The sequence below is a fragment of the Saccopteryx bilineata genome, chromosome 4 (genome assembly GCF_036850765.1).
Source record: "Saccopteryx bilineata isolate mSacBil1 chromosome 4, mSacBil1_pri_phased_curated, whole genome shotgun sequence".
NCBI classification, from domain to species: domain Eukaryota; kingdom Metazoa; phylum Chordata; class Mammalia; order Chiroptera; family Emballonuridae; genus Saccopteryx; species Saccopteryx bilineata.
In genome coordinates, this window is record NC_089493.1 from 286,981,645 (window position 1) to 286,988,400 (window position 6,756).

The 6,756-nt window shown below is 46.7% G+C and overlaps 1 pseudogene; it reads left to right on the forward strand.

The window, feature by feature from the left end:
• The first annotated feature begins 5,329 nt into the window (after window positions 1-5,329).
• On the forward strand, window positions 5,330-6,351 carry LOC136334641 (sorting nexin-6 pseudogene; annotated as a pseudogene).
• Window positions 6,352-6,756: the final 405 nt, after the last annotated feature.

The following is a 6,756-nucleotide window of genomic DNA, read 5'->3' on the forward strand; positions in this document are numbered from 1 at the left end:
GGACAAAAAGTTCTCCTGAGAGTTTGAAGTCTTAGCCTGACCAGGCAGTGGTACAGTGGATAGAGCGTTGGACTAGGATGCAGAGGACCCAGGTTCGAGACCCCAAGGTCGCCAGCTTGAGCGTGGGCTCATCTGGTTTGAGCAAGGCTCACCAGCTTGAGCCCAAGGTGGCTTGAGCAAGGGGTCACTCTGTCTGCTGTAGCCCCCAGTCAAGGCACATATGAGAAATCAATCAATGAACAACTAAGGAACTGCAACGAAGAATTGATGTTTCTCATCTCTCTCCTTTCCTGTGTGTCTCTGTCCCTGTCTGTCCCTCTCTCTGACTCTCTCTGTCTCTGCCACAAAAAAAAAAAAAAGAGAGTTTGAAGTCTTAGAGCAAACAATGTAATAATTTTTAATGAAAAGATGATTAAGGGTAGATCACACAGCAAATGATGCTCAAATAAAAGCAGAGAAAATTGCAAGTGAGGATGCCAATCAAGAAGCAATATGGGCCTGACCAGGTGGTGGCGCAGTGGATAGAGCGTCGGACTGGGATGCGGAAGGACCCAGGTTCGAGACCCCGAGGTCGCCAGCTTGAGCGCGGGTTCATCTGGCTTGAGCAAAGAGCTCACCAGCTTGGACCCAAGGTCCCTGGCTCCAGCAGGGGGTTACTCGGTCTGCTGAAGGCCCACGGTCAAGGCACATGTGAGAAAGCAATCAATGAACAACTAAGAAGTCGCAACGCGCACAACTAAGAAGTCGCAACGCGCACAACGAGAAACTGATGATTGATGCTTCTCATCTCTCTCCGTTCCTGTCTGTCTGTCCCTGTCTATCTCTGCCTCTGTAAAAAAAAAAAAAAAAAAAAAAAAGAAGCAATATGGCCTGACCAAGCGGTGGCACAGTGGGTAAAGCGTCGAACTGGGATGCGGAAGACCCAGGTTCGAGACCCCAAGGTCGCCAGCTTGAGCGTGGGCTCATCTGGTTTGAGCAAAAGCTCACCAGCTTGAGCCCAAGGTCACTGGCTCAAGCAAGGGGTTACTTGGTCTGCTGAAGGCCCGCGGTCAAGGCACATATGAGAAAGCAATCAATGAACAACTAAGGTGTTGCAACGCGCAATGAAAAACTAATGATTGGTGCTTCTCATCTCTCCATTCCTGTCTGTCTGTCCCTGTCTATCTCTCTCTTTGTCTCTGTAAAAGAAAAGAAAAAAAAAGAAGCAATATGGAAATATCTATTTTTTTTCTTATCCAGTGAGGAGGGGAAGCAGAGACAGACTCCTTCATGCGCCTCCACCAAAATCCACCCGCCAAGCCCACTAGGGGGTGATGCTCTGCCCATTGGGGGCATTGCTTTGTTGCTCAACAACAGAGCTCCTCTTAGCACCTGAGAAGGAGGCCATGAAACCATCCACAGTGCCCAGCCCAGGGCTAACTCGCTCCAATCAAGCCATGGCTGCAGGAGGAGAAGAGAGAAAGAAGCAAGAGGGGGAGAGGTGGAGAAGCAGATGGGTTCTTCTCCTAGGTGCCCTGACTGGGAATCGAACCCAAGACTTCCACATGCTGGGCTGACACGCTACCACTGAGCCAACTGGCCAAGCTGGAAATATCTTAAATATCAGTATTATTGTTGTTGTTTTTTTGGTCAGGTATTATTTAATATTTTTTCATTAATATTTTAAAACTCTTTCTTATGCCTGACCAGGTGGTGGCGCAATGGATAGATCGTCGGACTGGGATGTGGAGGACCCAGGTTCGAGACCCCGAGGTCACCAGCTTGAGCACGGGCTCATCTGGTTAGAGCAAAAGCTCACCAGCTTGAGCCCAAGGTCGCTGGCTTGAGCAAGGGGTTACTCGGTCTGCTGAAGGCCCGTGATCAACACACATATGAGAAAGCAATTAATGAACAACTAAGGTGTTGCAACAGGCAACGAAAAACTAATGATTGATGCTTCTCATCTCTCCATTCCTGTCTGTCTGTCCCTGTCTAATCCCTCTCTCTGACTCTCTCTCTGTCTCTGTAAAATAAATAAATAAAATAAAATAAAATAAAACTCTTATAACATAATCTAGTTTTGTGTGCCTATTTTTTTTTTTTTTTTTTCTTTTTTCATTTTTCTAAAGCTGGAAACAGGGAGAGACAGTCAGACAGACTCCCGCATGCGCCCGACCGGGATCCACCCGGCACGCCCACCAGGGGCGGTGCTCTGCCCCCCAGGGGGCGATGCTCTGCCCATCCTGGGCGTCGCCATATTGCGACCAGAGCCACTCTAGCGCCTGAGGCAGAGGCCACAGAGCCATGCCCAGCGCCCGGGCCATCTTTGCTCCAATGGAGCCTTGGCTGCGGGAGGGGAAGAGAGAGACAGAGAGGAAAGCGCGGCGGAGGGGTGGAGAAGCAAATGGGCGCTTCTCCTATGTGCCCTGGCCGGGAATCGAACCCGGGTCCTCCGCACGCTAGGACGACGCTCTACCGCTGAGCCAACCGGCCAGGGCCTGTGTGCCTATTTTATTGTTCTTTTTTTTAATATTTTATTTATTGATTTTCTTAGAGAGAGAGGAGTGAGAGAGAGAGACAGAGAGAGAGAGAAGGGGGAGGAGCAGGAAGCATCAACTCCCATATGTGCCTTGACCAGGCAAGCCCAGGGTTTCGAACCGGCGACCTCAGTGTTCCAGGTCGACGCTTTATCCCACTGCACCACCACAGGTCAGGCCTATTTTATTGTTCTTATCTAAGTATTAAATACATGAAATAATAAACTACCTTTCAGTATATCTTTTTTTATATTTAAAACGGTCATTACAGCAAAGAACCAGTGTGTGGGAGATGGGCTGTGGGCTGGGTCATTGTAGCCTAAGGCTTGGTTTGGGAATAAACCTTTCCCTCTCTCTTAATACTAAGATCTCTTCATACTAAGATCTCTTCATACTAAGATCTTTTAATACTAAGATCTTTTCAACACTAAGCTTTTCTCCACACCCTTGACTGTTGCATGATGTAGGGTGGTACACTCTTATGAGGAATCCAATTTATGCCTCAGATGAGTGGCTTTGTATCAGAGACTTCCCTGTTTGTATATTGGATTAAAGGCTTTAATTGTCTATGCTATATAATAAAGCAAAGACCAGGGGGCTCTCTCTGATATTGCCATCAGCATTGAAGAGGCCTCCCGATACCATCCTCTTTTCTCGGTGAGTCTATTGTCTTAATTCCACATCGTTCTCCCCCAGGACCTGGAATTACTAGCGGCGCTGGTTCATGACACCAGTGTCTAAATTATTTAAATCCCACTACTGAAGGTGCCCATACCGATGTACTCAAGATGTAAGCTCAAGCTTAAAGTACAGGGAGTGAAGGGTGCTGCCCCAGAGGTAGAAACCCCCAACTAAAGTTAACTGTCCATAATGACACCCCAGTTGCTTCATCTGAGAAGTGAGGTCTGTCCCAGCCACCTCAGGAGGAAGCAAGTATTAAGTGGGAAAAGACTTAGGAAAGGCCCAGGGGGCAGAAAGGCTGGCACAGAGACCAGAGAACAGAACATCTTGTCACAGTCAGCCACACCCCTCCTCAAGTAAGCCCACCTAGGCCATCATCCGGTGAATTAGGGAGGGCTCAGCAGGGGTGGGAGGAGCTCTGCCATGAGCCCAGCAGCTACATGCAGGCCCGGCCTGCTGCCTGGGCCTGGGGGTAGTCAGATGTGAAGGGCTACACGGGGAACAGGGGAAGGGCCTACTTTGACTCAGAAGCCCTCTCCCTAATAGATTTGAACAAAGGCACCAGCATGAGCACACCACCACCCTGACCATTCACCCTGTTTCAGGGCCTGTTTCTTCATGTCACCATTGAGGAGAAAGGGAGTGGCCTGGCCAACACTCCCAAGTCTTGCTTAGCTGAGATAGGGAGGGGTGCTTCTGGCTGTCTCATCCTGAGCTGTCCCCAGACCAGGGCAGGCACTGGCCAACACAGGAGGACCAGAGGTTAATGGCTACCGTTTGGGGTCCAGCTCACCTGGAAGCCAAGAATGTGGCTCCACCTGGTAACTGCCCAGTGCCACGTGCCAACAGGACTACCAGGCCAGGAGACCAAGGGATGAGAATTCTAGGTTACCCCACCCAGCGGCTACCTAAGGAATAGAACCATGTGTTCTCTAGCAGTGCCAAGTCCCGGGTACAGTTTGGGTGGTGGGCACATGACGGGCATGGGACCCTCACTGCCTGGCACTGTCTCCTTTTGTGTCTCCCTCACTCCGCTGGCCCTGCCAACCTCACAGGAAGGCCTGGACAACTCCCGCCTTCTTTTTGGAGGAGGAACTTGGACTTAAAGCAATAAATGTAGATTTTTAAAAGTGATGCTGCTCTACAGGTGGACATTTCTAATGCTCTTAGCAGAGAGATAAAGTAAAATTCACCAGAGTTCACACAGAGTTCATTGCCAATTTTTTTTTTTAACATTTTGTTTTTTATTTATTGATTTTTTTAGAGAGAGAGGAGTGAGAGAGAGAGACAGAGAGAGAGAGAGAAGGGGGAGGAGCAGGAAGCATCAACTCCCATATGTGCCTTGACCAGGCAAGCCCAAGGTTTTGAACCGGCGACCTCAGTGTTCCAGGTCGACGCTTTATCCCACTGCGCCACCATAGGTCAGGCTTCATTGCCAAATTTTAAACAAAATGAGTTTTCCTTGGCGGTGGCCAGTTAGCTAAGTCGGTTAGAGCCTCATTCCGAACTGGCAAGGTTGCAGGTTTGATCTTCGTCAGGACACATGAAAGAATCAGCCAGTGATGACATGAATGAGTGGCACAACAAATGAATGCTTCCCTTATCCCTCCCTTCTCTCTCTCTTCCTCTGTCTCCCTAAAAATATCAGTCAATAAAAAAATAAATAAAATTAAGCCAGATAGTTCCGCTGGTTGGAGTGTTGCCAGTTCCATCCCCAGTCAGGGCACATACAGGAACAGCTCCATGTCCCTGTTTCCCTGCCTCTCTCTCTCTCTCTCTAAAAAAACAAAAGAGCCTGACCTGTGGTGGCGCAGTGGATAAAGCGTGGACCTGGAAATGCTGAGGTCGCCGGTTCGAAACCCTGGGCTTGCCTGGTCAAGGCACATATGGGAGTTGATGCTTCCAGCTCCTCCCCCCTTCTCTCTCTCCTCTCTAAAATGAATAAATAAAAAAAAGAAAAGAAAAAACAGGAAAAGTTTTCCTTTGTTCGACATCAGGAATTTATCTGGCTTCGTGATTCCTTTGTTGAAAATGAAGACTATGCAGGTTACATTATCACACCAGCACCACCAAGACCTGATTTTGATGCTTCCAGGGAAAAACTATAGAAATTTGGAGAAAGAAAAAGGTCCATGATGAAAGAGGAATTCACAAAGATGCAACAGGAACTGGAAACTTAATATTTGGCAATATTCAAGAAGACTGTTGTTGCAATGCCTGTATTCCTGTGTTGTTGTATGGCTGTACATCCTATTTTGGAAAGAGATTTAAATTTCCATGTCTTCTTGGAATATAATCAAGACTTGCGTGTGTGAGGAAAAAATATAGAAACTTGAACGTTTAAAAAACACGGTTAAATCAACAGATGAAATAATTGTTTCAGGAGAAAAGGACATAGATGATTTCTCTAAGCATGAATGAACATTCCTTTTCGAATATCCTAACCGAAGATAAGGATGCACTTGCTAAATCTGATAGGGTGACAAGATCTCACAAAAGTGCTGCCAACAATTACAACAGAATTGGTTCTTCCTTATATGCTTCAAGAACTCAGGATGCTACAGATACATGCACATTTTCTCTCAAAGTTTCAGAACTGTGTGATAAAACAAAAACAGAAGCACGAGCATCTGCTGATCAAGACATCAGACTTTCTGACCTTTGAAAATATTACTTTATTAGAGAACCTCAAGCTGCTAAGGATCTCTCCTCTATGGAAGATGTAAGGTCACTAGTGGATGATAAAAATGCTAATAAAGCACTGGATAAAGCAAGAACAAGAAACGAAGATGTTAGAGGCTGAAACATCCAACAACCATGTTGTCAGAAATATAAAAAAAAAGTGCAATCTTCAGAACAAGAACTTACAGACTTTAAAGAGTTGCGACATTCAGAAAACTATGATTGGGCCTGGCCGGGTTAGAACTGAAGCATGCAGGGTCACCTCCAGCTGCTGCAGAAGGCCCTGGCGGTGTTAAACGGAGACACCTAAACCACATTTCACCTTCGGGTTAAAAAGGGCTGCCTTCCTTCAGATTTTATTTTTGTTTTCTTACTGATATTGGGTATTTACTGCTCAGTAATAACAGCTGACAAAGTGCATCCATTCCCCGTCTGAAAAACAACGGAGCACTGCCGTCCACAGGTGGGGCCAGGCTGAGGTGAACGGTGCACTTCTGCACCAGCTCCCCACAGGTGGCGCCAGTCTGAGGTGAACGGCACACTCCTGCACCAGCTCCTCCGAGGCAGTTGGCCCTCCTCTTCAGAAGCCCAAAGTTCACTCTTTCCTAAGTAGCCTCTATAACTGTGTTTAGTTTATGGCTGCCAATCTTATTTACCTTTAAGTGATTTCTGAAGTAACCCTTTCAAAATAGTCTTCAAATAAGATAGATTGGCATTACTTTCTATTGAATTTTGTTTTTTAAAAAAATTGTGTACCACCTTAGTTCACTCATGTATCCTGGTAAAGCATCTTAATTGGCCTTATTATTATTATTTTTTTTTTTTTTGTATTTTTCTGAAGCTGGAAACAGGGAGAGACAGTCAGACTCCCGCATGC